Genomic DNA, 17,096 nt, shown 5'->3' on the forward strand with positions numbered 1-17,096 from the left:
CTTTTTTATATGTGAGGTACACACTACCTACTAGTTTGAGGTATGTAAACCCCTCTTTTGCAAACTACTAACAGCATTTAAGGGAGACTCTCTCTAGCTCTTTTTCTTTTTTAGGCTGCCCGTCTGGGGTGGGTTAAGTTTGTGTATTAACTCACTAAATAACAAGATGGCACAGGGATTCTCTATTTCCTATTTATTAGCTTCTCATAAAGAATAAAGAAAATGAAAACAAAGCGGTGCATAAGATTGCACTTAAAGCTTATCACCTATAGAAAAATAAGCTTATCACTTATTTTAACTATTCGATCTCGCTTCTATCTTTTATGTTACACCATGATTCTTAAATTTTTTGTTTTGGAAGGAAAACTAAAAGACAAAAATCTCAATGTATCAACTAGCCTCCAAGAGTCTCTCTTAAAAAATTTTTCTTGTCATATTCAGCTCCACGTAAAGGAGACTGGACCTGTAATTTACTGTTATTAATTACCTGCAATTTACTGTTCTGGATTTGCTTTGGTTTGATGATTTGCAGATATTGATGACATCCTTTATACTTACAGTTCAGGATTGTCAGCTAAAATTACAAGGAACATTATTGGTACCAGATTGTTAATTTTAGAGGTTTTCATTCATGTAAGGAAGTAAAGTTTCTTTTTGACATTTTTTGGGGAATAACATTATTTATTTGGCATACTTTTGATGCTGCACATGCTCTGACCAATGGTGTTCTTCTAACTGATGCATTCTACCTCACATATGCTTTTTCTTTCTTTTGATGCATGCACTATTTTTACTTCTATGTTAAAATGTGATATATATGTTGAAATGCAGTATTCTTTCTTTGGAGGCAATATTGGAAGAGATGGCTCGTGCTACCCGACTGTTAGGGGTTGAGCTGTCAATAATGCAAGCAAATATTCTCAGTCCCAGTGCTACCCGACTGTTAGGGGATAGATTACGTCATTGAACTTGAGATTTATTTTGTATTTGAGTATTAATTTTTTAATGTATAAAACAATTATAGCAAAAATTATATCACTAATTACTGTTTGAATTGTCTTGTAATCAAAATTGCATACTATATTTATAGGTTTGGTAATAAAAAAGGACTAAATTTATATTGTGCAGTGAAGGTAAAATAAAAAAAATGATTTTTTTTTAAAAATTAACAAGGCTATTGCCACGCTTTTAAAGCATGGTCGTATCTCTATCTATCGCCACGCTTCCAAAGTGTGGCCATATCTCTCATATACGGCCACGCTTTTAAGCGTAGCAATATGTAAAAAGCGTGGCAAAAAAGTGTGGCGATAGGTCATCAAAAGCGTGGCGGTAGCTCAAAAAGCGTGGTGAAAAGTTATTGTCACGCTTTTTTTAGTTTTTTGCACGCTTTAAAGCGTGGCAATAGAGGTGTTTTCTTGTAGTGTTACCAACATTACTTGACAAACAGCAAGTAGCAACAATGCATTAGTAAACAGCAATTGGTAAACATTACCTGAATTGATGACTCGGGCTCCATATTGACTTAAATCGGTGGCTGGGTGGGAGACTGGGAGGTGCTGTGTTGAACTGTTGATCGTGGCCAGAACCCAGAAACGCTGCTGGGTGGTGACGTCTCACTAGCGTGGTGCTGTGCTGGCCTGTTGGGTTAGTGGGTGCTGGCCTGTTATCCGACGGCTTCGTATTCGTGGTGCACCGGCAGTGGGGGATCTCTGCTCTGTCTACGAAGAGGAAGGCTCCAGCGTTGGGACTTGGGAGGAAGGCTTCGAGGTGGTGGGAGGAACGTGGGTGCCGTTGCCGCCGGCCACAAGATCCAAGGACGTGGGTGGCTCCGTGGTTGGGTGCGCAGAGGGCGAGATTTGGAGAAGAGAGAGCTAGGTTAGGTTTCGATTAGGGGTTAGGGACGCGCAGCAGTAGCACTCGTTTGGGGGGGGTGGGCTTGGGTGGTGGGGTTGGTATTTTTTTAGGGTTTTTGCCAAACCGGTTCGGTTCGATTGGGGTTTTTATGGTCGGAACTGAAAACCGAATTGAACCGCATAAAAAACAGCAAAACAAGTTTTTTCGGTTTTTCAGTTTTTGGTGTGTTCGGTTTTCAGTTATTTCGGTTCGTCGGTTTAGTTCGGTCCGGATCGGTTTTGAACACCCCTAATTTTGTGTTCATATTAAAAAAATTTCATGTCTCTGGTGTTATGTGATGAGCTGCTCCCGAACCAGGATACCAATTCGAGTCATATACAATGGAAGGAGTGGCTGCCACATTTTCCATAGCCATGTTTGCTTGAGGCCTACCTTGATTATTTCAAAACTTTTGTTGAATCTATGCCAGCATTTTTTGAATTTACCTCTTCCTTTGGCGTGGAATCTTCCTCTATGACTGTATCCTCTGCCGTATCCTCTTCCTGAGTTGTTGTAACTGTAGTTGTTATTGCTATTTTCTTCAAATCTTCCTTGATTTCTAGCTTGAGCAAGATTTGCTTGAATCGGATCAGCTTTTTTGAATTTCTCGAACCATTCTTCTTGAGCAAGTAGTAGTGCCTCAAGAGCTCCTATGAAAATTGGATTGTCTCTTGCATTGATTGATGTGATAAATGAGCAATATTCTTCAGATAACCCTTCCAAGATTGCTTCAACGTGTGATAACCCTTCAGATAACCATTTTTCTTGCCACGCTTCAAAAGTGTGGCCAAAAGTGGTCATCTTCTCTTCATCAAAAGATAAATTTTAAATTCTCTATTTTTTTATATAACTCTCTATGACTCTATGTAACCTTCAATTTCATTGTTTCTCTTTTTAATATTTTCAATTACAAATTTTAATTCAAGTAATTATAGTTTAGATATTAATCTAATTTTTTATTCTTTTTATGAATTTATATATTTTATTTTATTCTCAATTTAGTGATTCTTATTATTTATTTGTTTATCTTTTATTTTATTTTATTATATATAATTATGTTACATATAAATTTCTAAAGTTAATTGATCAATTTACTAATTTATAATATATATATATATATATATAATATATATATATATATATATATTTAATTTTAGAAATAGTAATAAAAAAATATTTTTAAAAATATCTTTCGTTCTGTTTTATTATATGTAATTTTTGGTTTTTTTTGTATTTAAATAATTAATATGCACTTTTATTTTTTTAAATTTCGATTAATATATCTTTTGATAGTAATATATATTATTTTTGCCTTCCAATATAAATTTTTTAGATCCGTTACTGATCTAAATTATTATATTTTATTTTGATTTTTAAGATTTAATAGAACTAATAATCAAGTATAAAGAGATCTATAATGTTTTAGTTTCTAAGAGCAATTCTAACAAAATATTTTTAAAGTATTATCTTACGAATTATGAAAAGTGTACTGATTTATATTAGAATCATAAATCAAGATGACTACATCAAAATCAGTAATTAAGATCCTTTTTAATCATATTCACGGATACAAGTACACGTACTTTAGTGAAATTAGATGTTCTGATAGACTAAAATTTTAAAGCACAGTGAAAAACCTAGTTAAATTATATATTATTAAAATCGAAGCATAAATAAAGAAATTTAGATAAAATTTTTAAAGTAGAAATTTTATTTTAATGAAATAAAAATTGTGAGCTTTTAATAAAAAATTAAAAGATTATCACAAGCGATAGAAAAATCTTAAAAATATTGTCGATACAGTGAGTTCACCTCTAAATTTTTTTTTTAAAATGTATACAATTTTATATTTATTATTTGTATTATTCATAGAAAAACAATTTTTTTTTCTTTATGACCTAGAAGTAAGAAAAATAAATTAAAACAGAAAAGAAAGAGAAGTAAAAATATGCTATTTGTTTAGTTTCTTTATGTATGAGTTTAAAACAGTAATAGTACGAAGAGTTTTGTACTGTCATCTATCTGTACAAGATGTGTTCGGTACGGGTTGAGAGATGAATCGGGAACTTGTGGGTCAAGGCGAATGCCGGATTATTTGACTGGAGTAATGGGGGGTGGTACCTGCAAAGACACTCCGATGCTCAAATCAGAATGGATCTGAGAGGTATAAGGTGTGTAGAGTGAATGACATACCTGAAGGGAGCCTGGGACTTCCCTTTATATAGGTGATGGTGAGTGTCCTATCTTATCTTATCTGGCTAAGATGAGGAAGTTCTTTGAATTTGAATGTTGGTTGGGACCTCTAATGGACCGGTTTCGGGCCTTCTAGAAGAGCGGTGTGGTTTGGACCCAGGTAGTCAGGTTTGGAGGCTGTTGCAGGTACAGAATAGCCGTGGGTTGGGTCAGTAACAGTTGCCCCCACAGCGGGAGAGCAAACAAGGTCGGTCTTCGTCACTGGAGGATATGATTTTGACCGTTCATGGCCTTCCTTGATTGGTCAGAATGGGAGGTAAGCTTTTCGGGGGTTTGCTTGACGGGCCTGCCTGTGGCGGAGGGGCGGCGCGTCGGGTCTTAGAATAGGTCAGTTTGTAGGGTTTATCAGCTTCGTAGTCTGTGTTGCAGTTGGTGTGATCTTTTCGTCTTCCTGCGCCCGTTTTGTTTTCCAATGTGTGTTGTCAATTGCGTTTTTAAAGAGAGCATTTATTGTGGGGAGGGGGCGCTTGGGCTGCCTTCCCAGTTTTGCCCTTTTATGTTTGTTGGTTGCTGAGGGAATTTTTGGTTTTTTTGTACTTCACAGCCGTTTTTGGTTTTTTGCTTTTTCTTCCCTCGTCTGTTTCATTTTTCCAGTCTTCCTAGTTTCATATCCTCTTCACTTTTTCCTGCTTTGTTCTTCCTCTGCGCATTTTGGCTCTGTATTCACGCTGTTTCTCTGTTCTGCTCCCATTTTTGCCAGCGGCTTTTATCAGGTTGGTATTCTTTTTCCATGACTTTCATTTTTTACTTTTGTTTTCCTGCGTTGGGGTTGCATTTGGTACTTCTTTTAGCACTTTTTTTTTCGAAAATGAGGGTTGTAGTTTTATTTGAGGGAGGATGAGCACCACTGCAGGCTTAGTCTTCGATAGATGGTAGAGTTTTTCCTTTCTTCCATACTTTTTTGTCGTGTAGCTTTGGTAGGCTGATGGTGGTACTCCTCCTGTTTTAGGCATGTCTCAGCGGAGAAGGGAGGGTGTGGGTGCTCCGTTGATTCCAACAGGGGGCGTCCCCCGCCTCTATTATTGGGTGACCTCCGATGTTTGGGGGACGCCGTCCCGGATAACGGAGGCAGATCTCCAGCGGCTTCATGACCAGGGGGCTGTTTTTGGGGGTGGTGATGTCAAGCGCCAATACGAGCTCGTTGTCCCCGGGGTCGACGAGAGGGTTTGTTACTTGAATTTAGACTCGCCGACTGTTTTGGACGGGATGTGGGTATACGAGTCTATGTTTACGCGGCTCGGCGTGCGGTTACCGTTCTCACCCTTTGTTCAGGCGCTGCAGAGTCGGTGTTTCATCGCCCCGTCTCAGTTGCATCCGAATAGTTGGGCGGCCGTTCGCTCCTTTAAGCTCGTGTGCGAGTACTTAGAGCTTCCTGTTTCAGTTAACGTCTTCCTTTTCCTTTTCTTGTGCACTCTTCCGACTAAGGAAGGAAAGCACAAAAATGGATATATGTCTTTTAGAGCTCAGCCGTATCGTCGTATATTTGGTTTGTATGAGGATTCCTTTCACGGTTTTAAGAGAGGGTTTTTTAAGGTGCGCCCTGCTCGGGGGCAACACCCTTTTTGGTTAACACTAGAGGGGGAGTGTCGGTTCCTAACCTACTGGAATTTCAATGCCGGACCGTCGTATCTGACGAAGGTTACTTATGAGGGGTTGTCCCAGGAGGATCGGGATATCGCTGATGTCCTCTGGCATCTCTTTGGGGAGCGTCCTTTGCATCCTCGTGACGTTATGGGGGATCCAGAAGCTTGCTGTACTTTTCTTGGTGTGTTCTGTTTTCCTTTCTATTTGTTATCTTCCCGATTTTGGGGACTTATATTTCTTATGTTTACTTTCCAGTTGAGATGGCTGGCGGTTTGACCACTTTGGCGAGGTTGAAGGCTGCCATGGACCAGGAGGTGGCTTCTTCTCCTTCTACTCCTTCGTCCCGACCTGCAGATGACTCTCGCACCGTGTCTCAAGAGGTTGCCTCGCCCAAGGCTGGCGGCGATGTTCAAGTTGCTTTGGGCCTGGTAACTTCTGGTGTTGATGAGGAAGTAGTCGTGGTCTCGGCATCTAGTGCTTCTCGGAAGCGAAAGAAGCTGGAGGAGGTTATTAGTGAAAATCTGGAGGAGGAAGGGGATTCTGTTCCTTCCGTGATGGACTGGAGGTTTGATGCTCCGGGTTTCATTGATCAGCACCTTATGCCTGGCACTAAGGAATTTTTTCATGATTGTGACGTTGCTTTTCAAGCGAAGTCGGTCTATCGGGCCCTTCTTCGTTCTACTGTGATTCTTTGGAAGGCCGAGCCTGTGATGTCTCTGGTGGGTCTTCTACATAAGAAGCTGCGTCAGTCCCAAGCTGAGGTGATAAAGGTGAAGGAACATCTTGCGGCGTCGGAGTCGGCTAAGGAGAAGGCTGTCAAAGATTCTAAGGATGTTGTGGCCGAGCTTCTCCGTCTGTCCGAGGTTGAGACTTCTCTGTTGTCTCAGCTAGGCGGGGAGCGAAAGCGGGATTCTGACGCCGAGTCTCAAGCTGCCATGCTTCTCGATGAGGTAAACACTTTGAAGGCCAAGGTTGCTGCTCTGGAGGTCGAGGCCTAGGTTCTGAAGAAGGAGAAGGGGGAGCTGCTAGCGGATGTAAAGGGTGCTATTGTTACTACCGAGGAGACGATGAGGGCCCATGCTTCGGTCCTTGTGCCGGGCGTGGACGTGTCTGTGATGGGGGCATTTAAGACTGTCCGTTATGGCCAGATCGTCGATCTCTAGTAGGCTTTTGTTGTATCTTTTGATTGTATTTTGAGAACTTGTAGTTTTATGCTGGTGTTTTGGCCGTGTGGCCATGTGTTGTGACTTTGTTGGTATCTTGGCCGTTTTGGCCGTGTTGCGAGACTTGGGTGTTTTATCGAATTTGTGTTTGAGGTCGTTCGGGCCAATTAAAGGTTTTGTGCTTCAACCGTCCTCGTTTATTCTTGAGTCGTTTTGTGTGACTCATTGTGGAGGGGTAGGCCCTCGTTAGGCCGTTTGCCCGTGTTGTATGGATATCCATTTTTTGGCCCCGGAGGTGATCAGTCCCTGATGGTGGCCATTCGTTCCTTATTTTTGGAAGGGGTTTATTGTTTTCGGAAATAGAGAGGAGGAGGTGAAATAAACTTTATTTTAAAATACCGAGCCTCGTTAAAACCTTCCCATGTGGGTGGGAAAGAGTACACGGGAAAAACACTTGATTAATTAATGAGTTAAAAAGGTACAAGGGAAGGGTTTAAACCTATGTTTTTTTAAGTGTAGTATCCTCGTAGGTTGGCAGCATTCCATGTTCTCGATACCTCGGTTCCGTCAAGTTGTTCGAGCTTGTAGGCTCCTTTCCTGATTGCCGCCTTGATTCTGTATGGGCCTTCCCAATTAGGGATAAGTTTCCCTTCTCCGGGAGTGGAGGCGTCGATGTCATTTCGTCGTAGGATGAGGTCATCGGGTATGAATTCCTGTCAGACTACGCCGCAATTATATCTTAGGCCAATTCTTTGCTTTAAGGCTAGCTCTCGTACATGAGTTATGCTTCTCACCTCGTCTGTGAGGTCGCGTTCTGCCTCTTCGTCGTTGCCCCCGATTGTTCTTCTAGGGCTTGGGTCTCCTACCTCTCCTGGAATAATGGCTTCTACGCCGTATGTTAAGCGAAACGGGGTTTCTCCTGTAGAGGTCTAGGGTGTGGTTTGGTATGACCAGAGGACTGATCCGAGTTCATCGGCGCATAGCCATTTGGCCCCGTCGAGTCGTTTCTTGAGTCCCTTGACTATTATCTTGTTTGCCGACTCCACTTGTCCGTTTGTCTGGAGATGTTCCACCGAGCTGAAACGGTGGGATATGTGCAGCCCCTCCAAGAATTCTCTAAATTTTTTGTCGGTAAATTAGGTTTCGTTGTCCGAGATTACGATCTCGGGGATCCCGAACCAAGTTATTATGTGTCTCCAAAAAAACTTTCAGCATTGGGTTGCCGTGATGGAGGCCAGGGGTTCGGCCTCGATCCATTTGGTGTAGTAGTCGATGGCGACGATGAGGTATCGGAGTTGTCTAGGTGCCGTTGGAAAAGGGCCAACGAGGTCGACACCCCATGTTTCGAATGGCCGGTCTACCGTTATGACGTTGAGCTGGTGTGGGGCGGCTTGGTGGAAGTCGGCATGTATTTGGCATTTGCTGCAGTTTTTACCAGCTGCATGGAGTCTCTGATAACCGAGGGCCAAAAGTATCAAGCCTGGATAACTTTCTGGGCCAAGGTTTTGCCTCTGATGTGATGGCCGCAGCAGCCTTCATAGATTTTGCGGAGTATGTACTCCGTGTCCTCGGGCTGGACGCACTTGAGTAAGGGTGGCGAGAATCCTCGTTTGTACAGTTGTTCCGTCACGACGGTGTAGTTGACAGCTTCCCTTTTTATTCGATTTGCATTTTTAGGGTCCTCGAGTAGTACTCCGTTAAGGGGGTATTGTAGGATAGGGGAGGTCCATGATTCCTGGTCGGAGATCGGTAGGCCGGTGCCGGTTGTGGTTGATACAGACGGCGTTCTAACGACTTCTTGAATTAGCGACCAGTTTCCTTGTCCTGGCCTGGTGCTGGCCAGTTTCGAGAGTAGGTCTGCCCTTGCATTTCATTCCCTGGGGATGTGCTGTATGGTTACACGATTGAATTCTTCTTTTAGCTTATTTACTTTGGTGAGGTATTATTGGAGTAGGGGGCTCGTGTTTGGCAGTCTCCATTGACTTCGGAGCTGACTACCTGTGAGTCGCTACATACTTCTAAGATTTTTGCGCCGATCTCTGTGGCTAGTGTCAAGCTGGCTAAGAGAGCCTCGTACTCTGCTTGGTTGTTGGAGACTGGAAACTCGTACCGAACGGATTATTCGATTACAATCCCGTTTTGGCTTTCAAGTATCACCCCGGCTCCCCCGGAAGTGGTGTTGGATGAGCCGTCTACGTGTAGCTTCCAAGTTTCGGCGGTGGGGTTTCCTGGAGTCATCTCGGCGATGAAGTCTGCCAGGGCATGTGCTTTGATCGCGGTCCAGGGTTCGAACTTTATTTGGAACTGGGATAGTTCTATGGACCATGCTAGCATTTTCCCCGCCAGATCGGGCTTATGTGGGACTTGCATGACCGCTTGGTCGGTTCGGACCGCAATGGGATGAGCCTAGAAGTATTGGAGAAGACGTCGGGAGGCTGTGAGGAGTGTGAAGGCGAGTTTTTCGAGGCGGGAGTAGCGTGACTCCGTGTCTTGGAGGACTTTGCTTATGAAATAGATAGGTCACTGGGCCTTTCTCTCGTCTTCTCGGACAAGTGCCGCCACAAGTGGTTTTTCCGTTATGGATAGGTATAGGTAGAGGATCTCTCCTGTTTGGGATTTAGCAAGAATGGGGGGTTCTGCTAGTACTTTCTTGAAGTGTTGGAATGCCCCTTCACATTCTGTATCCCACTTGAAGGGAGTTCCTTTCTTCATAAGTTTGAAAAAGGGGATCGCCTTCTGGGCCGACGCGCCAAGGAAACGGGATAGGGAGGTTAGTCGGCCGGTCAGTTTCTGGATGTCTTTGAGATTTTTTGGACTTGCCATTTCGAGGATGGCTCGACACTTCTCAGGGTTCACCTCTACCCTGCGTTATGTGATCATGAACCCCAGAAATTTTCCTGCTTCCATTCCGAAGGCGCATTTTGTCGGGTTAAGGCGCATTCGGTGCCTCCTCAAGGTGTTCATGACGAGTTCAAGGTCGCCGATGAGTTGCTCGCCGGATTCAGTCTTGGCGAGCATGTCATCTATGTAGACTTCCAGCTTAGTCCCGGACAGGCCTTGGAATATCTTGTTGACGAGCCTTTGGTAAGTGGCTCCAAATTTTTTCAGGCCGAAGGGCATGACTGTGTAGCAGTACGTGCCGTTGGAGGTGATGAAGGTTGTTTTCTCCTCGTCGGGCGGTGCATGGGTATCTGGTTGTGCCCGGAGTATGCATCCATAAAGCTGAGATATTGGTGACCGGATGCCACGTCTACCAGCCCATCGATATTTGGTAGGGGGAAGGCGTCTTTTGGACAGGCTTTGTTTAAGTCCGTATAATCGACGCACATCCGCCACTTTCCATTAGCTTTTTTGACTAGCACGACGTTAGCTAGCCAGGTCGCATAGGGTAGTTCCCTGATAAAGCCCGCTTTGAGGAGGGCTTTGACCTGTTTCTTTACCTCGGCTGCTCGGTCGGGGGACATTTTTCGTCTCCTCTGTGTCACAAGCTTGGCCTTGGGATGTACGGCTAGTCGGTGGGACATTAGGTCAAGATCTATTCCTGGCAAGTCGGCGGGAGTGAACGCGAACAAGTCTCTGCTCTGTTTTAGGAGGCGTGAGAGATCTTCCTTAAGGTCATATGGGAGGTTCCTGTTGATGAAAGTGTATTCTTCTTTGGTGTGTCCTATTTGTAGTTTCTCCATGTCTCCCTCTGGTTCTGGTCTAGGTTGTCCGTCTTGCCGGGAATCCAGGTCAGCTAAGAATATGCCGGCCGCGTCGCGGGATCTCTTCTGTAGGGCTAGGCTGGTGTTGTCGCACTCTACTGCGATTTCTCGGTCTCCATGGATTGTTCCGATGGAACCGTCCTCTGCGGTGAACTTCATGAGGAGGAATTTTGTGAAGATGATGGCGGAGAGGTCGTTGATTGTTTTTCTTCCAAGGATAACATTGTAAGCGGTGGAGTCCTTGAGGACCACGAACTCGGATAGGATTGTCTTCCTTTAGTTTCCTATCCCTATGGTGAGGGGGGGAGGACGATGGAACCATCTGGCTTGAGGAAGTTGTCTCCGAGTCTGGTGACACCGTTGCGATGTGTCTGGAGGTTGTCGTTGTGGAGTCCGAGCTTGTAGAAGGATCCTCTGAAAAGGATGTTGGTGTCTGCTCCCGTGTCCACCAGTATTCTTCTGACTAGCCCGGTTCCAATCTTTGCCGAGATGACAAAGGGGGCATCTTCCGTCGAGGTGCCGTGTTGGCAGTCCTCGGGGGAGAATGTTATCGCATTACCGATGGTGACGGTTGGGGTTTGGTTTCTGACTGCCAAGATCTTGAGATCCTTCTTGAGTGCCGATTTCGATTTTTCCGGAGTGTCTTTGCCTATGATGACATTTACGATTATTGTTGGGTCTGTCTCTGGGCTTTCCCTGGGGGCTTGTCTCTGCGTCCTCGGGTTGCGTCCTTCTTTCTTAGGTATTTTATCTCTTTCTGCGCGTTTTGGTTCCCTGATGATTTTGGCGAACTCGGGGAGCTTGCCGTCTCGTATAGCTTGTCAAGAGCATCTTTTAAGTCGAAACAGTCTTGTGTCCTATGTCCGTATCCTCGGTGGTAATCGCAGTATAGGGTTTTGTTGCCGCCCGTTCTTTCCTTGAGTTGTCGGACCTTCGGGAGGATACCTCGGTCTGCTATTTGGTGGTATATCTTGGTGATCGGGGCTGTCAGGGGGTGTGTATTTAGAGAATTTTCTGACTCTGGGAGGTCGGTTTATGTTTTTTGGTTTGGGATGTTCCTTCTGGTTTTCTCTTGGCGGGGGGTTATGTCGTGGTGCTGTGTTGCCGTGCTGTGTTGCCATGCTATGTGTTGTCGTGCTGCCGTTTATTGGCGGCTACGACTTGGCTTACCTCTTCGTCGTTTATGTACTCTTTTGTGATGACCTGGATCTCGTGCATGGTCCACACCGGTCTGGTGGTGAGGTGTTTCCGGAAGTCTTTATTCATGAGTCCGTTGGTTAGGCAGTGGCTTGCGACTGAATCCGTGAGTCCGTCAACCGTCAAGCATTTGTCGTTGAAACGGTCAAGGTATTTTCTCGTGGAATTATCCTGTCTCTGGGTAACTCCCAGCAAGCTGATGGGGTGCTTGGCTTTTGTAATTCTGGTGGTGAATTAGGCCATGAATTTCTGTGAGATATCGTGGAAGCCAATTATGGATCCGTTGGGAAGGGCGTTAAACCATTTAATCGCGTCCCGGCTAGGGTTACCGGGAAGGCCCTGCATCGAACCACGTCGGCGGCCCCTTCTAGGTTCATCCTGGCCTCGAAGGCCGTTAGGTGTTCTTGGGGATCCTTGGTTCTGTCATACTTCATATCCGTGGGCTTGTCGAAACCCTTAGGGAGTTTTGCTCTCAGGATTCTTTCGGTAAAGGGAGTAGCTCCCATTATCATGTGGCCGTTTCTTGTGCATTTGGCTTCTCGGTGTCATCGGTCGTCGTACATGTCGTGTCGATGACTCGGGTCGCGGGAGACGCTGCGATCGTACCTCTTGCCGTCTTGCCGTTCGGGCGACTTGTCGTGCCTTCCGTCATTCGCGTTGCGTTGGTGTCCCTGGTCGCGGGAGACGCTGCGATCGTTCCTCTTGCCATGTCGCCGTTCGGGCGACCTGCCGTGTCTGATTTCATGATGAGATCTTGATTTGGAAGTCACGTGGCTTCCGTTTTCGATGTAGTGATTTTCCTTAGTTGCAACTCGTCCTTCGAGTTCTTGTACTCGAAGGCAGAGATCTTGGATTATCTGGGCTGCCTTTCATCCCAGGTTTTTCCGGACTTGTGTTTCGGGGACGTTTTCCTTGTTTTGTGGTGGGGTGGTCTGGCGAATAGCGCTTGCTATCCTTCCATGGGGGGGTAGCCTCTCGGTGTTTGGGTGTTGGGTTCCTCGTTCGGGAGTTATCGTGGTGGCTCGGGGACTGCTCCTCGAATATGTCCGCCATTCCGTTACAACGCTGCAATTTCCCACAGATGGCGCCAATGTACAAGAGATGTCTGGTACGGGTTGAGAGATGGATCGGAAACTTGCGAGTCGATGCGGATGCCGGATTATTTGACTGGAACAATGGGGGGTGGTACCTGCAAAAACACTCCGACGCTCAAGTCAGAATGGATCTAAAAGGTATACGGTGTGTAGAGTGAATGACATACCTGAAGGGAGCCTGGGACTTCCCTTTATATAGGTGATGGTGAGTGTCCTATCTTATCTTATTTGACTAAGATAAGGGAGTTCTTTGAATTTGAATGTTGGTTGAGAGCTCTAATGGGCCGGTTTTGGACCTTCTAGAAGAGCGGTGTGGTTTGGACCTAGGTAGTCGGGTTCGGAGGTTGTTCCGGGTACGGAATAGCCATGGGTCTGGTCAGTAACACTATCTAATTTATATACTTATATCATAATATCATTTTTTTTTTCAAAAATTTAAGTTGATAGGAGGAGACAACATGAATGATCATATCTCTATACGTCTGTTCAAGTAAGAGTCTTAATTTTTTGGGTTTGTTTGATTTTTACACCGTCCTTCTTTTCTTATTTGTCTTATGTTTTTTTTTTTTTTTTGGGATTCACTAAAGATTGAATTCTAGACATTTCTGACATAGAATTTTGATATTATATCATGATACTACTTCTTCCAAAAATTTAAACTAATAAGATAAAACAACATGAATAGTTATATCTCTAAAAATTTAGATAATAGTTTAACAATTTGACTAGGTATTTATTAATTAAAGGATTTGAAAAAATTAGTTATTTTCATTGATATGATAATATACACACTTGGATAAATATAAAAAACTACTCTTTTACACCATTAATACATATAAATTAAATTCTTTTATGTATACAATACGAAAATTCTTTATTTTAATACTACGTGTTTAAAAAGGTCAAATAGAATTATAAAAAAAGGTTCAATCTACTTAGTGATGTTATTATTTAAAAAAAAAAATCAAAAATAATTTTTAAAAAAAGTCAGAATTTAATAATTAAAGAGTGTTTTTAGTGGTTTTTTAATTTAAAAGGTACACTTACAGAAAGTATATCAACGAAGTGAGATTTCAATCAAAACTACTCGTGCGATCTTGCCTAAGTAATATTAATAATTTTTTTTATTATTTACGGTATTTTTTAATCCAATAAAATAAGAACTAATCCGTAGCAACGAAAGCATTCACAACTATCTACAATTACTAATTTTTCCCAAAATTTAACTTGTCCGGTTGTCCCCTCACGAATGCACGTGGTCCATCCCTACATGCCAGTATTTTTAATGGCAATTTATTACTTTAACACATTTCTTCCAAAAGTTAGGCACGATTAATTGGGTTGCAATGTCGTTCATTGATATACTTTTCATAAGCAAGTGTAACTTTTAAATAAGATAGGAAAAACCACCAAAAAACCTCTAAAGTCTAAAGTCTAATTATTAAATCGCAGACAGAATGATTGATGCCTAACTTTTGCTAATAATAATGGATACATAAAAAGAAAAATAAAAAATTCCCATTAAAAATATTGGCATGCAGAGAAAAACCCACATGCATTGGTGAGAGGGCAAGTTAAATTTTAGGGAATATATATATGTCTCTAATAAAATATAATTTGTTTTATTGAGTTTTATATTAAGGAAAATTTATTTTATTAAACTTAACAAATAACAATAATTTACTTATTGAATTTGATCTAATATAAAAACTATAAATAAATAAATTAACCCAACAAAAAATTATATATATATATATATATATATATATTAAAAATAGTTTAATTTAATTTTTTCCCCCTCTTATTTTATTTTTCTTTTTAGCTCTCTCATTTTGAATTTTTTTCAAGTGTTGTGTTCGGAGAATAATTTTTTTATTTTTTATTAAGATATGGTTAGACACAGCAAATATACATATCAGACAAGTGTCGTGTCTAAAATGTGTTCGGTACACAGATACGACAATTCAGTAAAGTGTCTGTACTTCATAAGATTAAATCCAAACTATTTCAAACAAAATTGCTCATCCAATCGAATCAAAATCGAAAATTAATCAAAACTGCACTAATTTAGATTAGATAGATCAGATTTCAATTTCAACAAAAATTTAATTGAATTTCGAATCCACTCTTCAAAATCAAATCAATCCAATCTAAACCACAAAATATGATATAACTAGTGAAGAGCCCCGTGCATCGCACGGGTACGATAAGTTTAATGAAAAATATTTAATATCAAGATATTATTAGATTAACTATTTAATAGGAACATTTTATATTAAATTAGATCATAAGAATAAAGATATATAATTTTACCTTTTTAAAGAATGTAAGAATATATAAGATAAAATTTGTGAACAAAACAATTCAATAAAAGTTAATAATTGTTATAATAAAAGTTGTGAACAAAACAATTTAATATTAACATCCCATAAAAATTTTAACTATAAAATTAAAATTTTAATAAACAAATTAGTAACTCATGCTATGTACGAAAAAGATTTATTCAAGTTAATAATATTTTTTATGAGTATATTAAAAATAGACCTAAATTTTTATAGGCTTCCATCAAATTTGAGAATGAATATGATCATATACAACAATAATTTTCCATGATTCTATGATATGATTTTTTTGGGTACGAGATTCTATTGTATAATATATATATATATAATTTAACAAATTTTTAATTAACAAAACAAAAAATTAAAATGCTATGAAAAAATAAATTTTTTTATAACTTTTGTGGAAGAAAATTAATTTAACCATTAGTCGAATATCATTAAAAACAAATGAAAGATGAGATGTTATTTAAACGTAAAAATTAAAGTTTTTTTGTATGGAACGAAAATAAATTAATGTTTTAACGATAAACTAATAATTCCGCTTATAGTTTCTATATTTCTTGAGAAAGAATGTAAATAAAAGAGTAATGATAAGAAAAAATATTATTCGCATGTAAATAAAATTTAGATTTCATTTATAAAGTAATCAATCTCAAAATAAGTATAAAAAAAAGCTATTATATAAACATCTCTTTATATGTTAATACAGAAAAAATTACTAAATAAGTCTTTGCTTGTCAGGAGGGATTCCTTTTTTATCCTAAATTTTAGCCTTGACATTATCACAAAGATTTGCATCTGTTTAAAACAAAAGTCACAATTTTCAACAACCCAGAGTATATAGGCATCAAATTGAAAATTAAATTACAACCCTGTTCGCAACAAAACCATAATTGTAACCATTTCAACCATTTCAGAAATTATTACTATGACAAAACACCCAAAAATTGCAAACCAATTGGTATAGACTTACTGATTTAATTTTGTCGTCGAGTACTGTTGCTACAGTGTTAGAGAGCGAGAGCAAGAGTGATGAAAAGGAAAAAATGAAAAACATGATTGCCACGATAATGAAAATGAACATATACAAATGATTTTTTTTAAAAAATCAATTTTCAATTAAAATTTTGAAATTTGAAGCACTAAAATTTGCAAATTAAACAAATAATAATAATTTATATAATTTATCTAATTAATTAATTAAAACACAAAATAACAAACATGCAAATCTGCTCGGGCCACCAGTTAGATGTCATCGCTCTGTTTTAGTTGTTGCTGCTGTGCTCTCTGCTTACATAGTCTCCTAGTCTCGTTGCATGTGTTCTCTGTAGATGCTGCTCAGTTTTTTCACCGATCTACTCTCTTCCACCACTTCTTCTTCCATATCCACCGCCATGACGTCGATAAACACTATGCACTTGGCACGACATCACGAAATGACAGAGAAAAGTTATCCGATGACAAAGATATCTGAAGAAGAAGAGGAGGATGAGACAAAAATGAAAAAAGATAATGAGAGAATATAAATGATAAGAATAAATCTTTTTTAATTTTGATTTTGAATTTAAAATTTGAAATTTGAAAATTTACGGAAATGCATACATATAAAGTAAACTGAAAAGGAAAGATAAAAAGTCAGATATTGTCATTAAAATTGTGGTGTAATGAAAATGGTTTGATGTAGGGATGTTATTGTAATAAAGGTTATGGTCATGAAAATTGTGATGTAATGAAAATAATTTAATGTAAAAATATTATTATAATAATAGATAAATATATGTAATAAAAATTGAGAATAAACCTAATAAATGACACATAAGAATTTTACTATGAAAATAACTTTATTTTCAATGTATGTTATCATCA

Source organism: Arachis ipaensis, chromosome B7, assembly GCF_059453495.1.
Source record: "Arachis ipaensis isolate K30076 ecotype BB chromosome B7, ASM5945349v1, whole genome shotgun sequence".
Classification (NCBI taxonomy): Eukaryota; Viridiplantae; Streptophyta; class Magnoliopsida; order Fabales; family Fabaceae; genus Arachis; species Arachis ipaensis.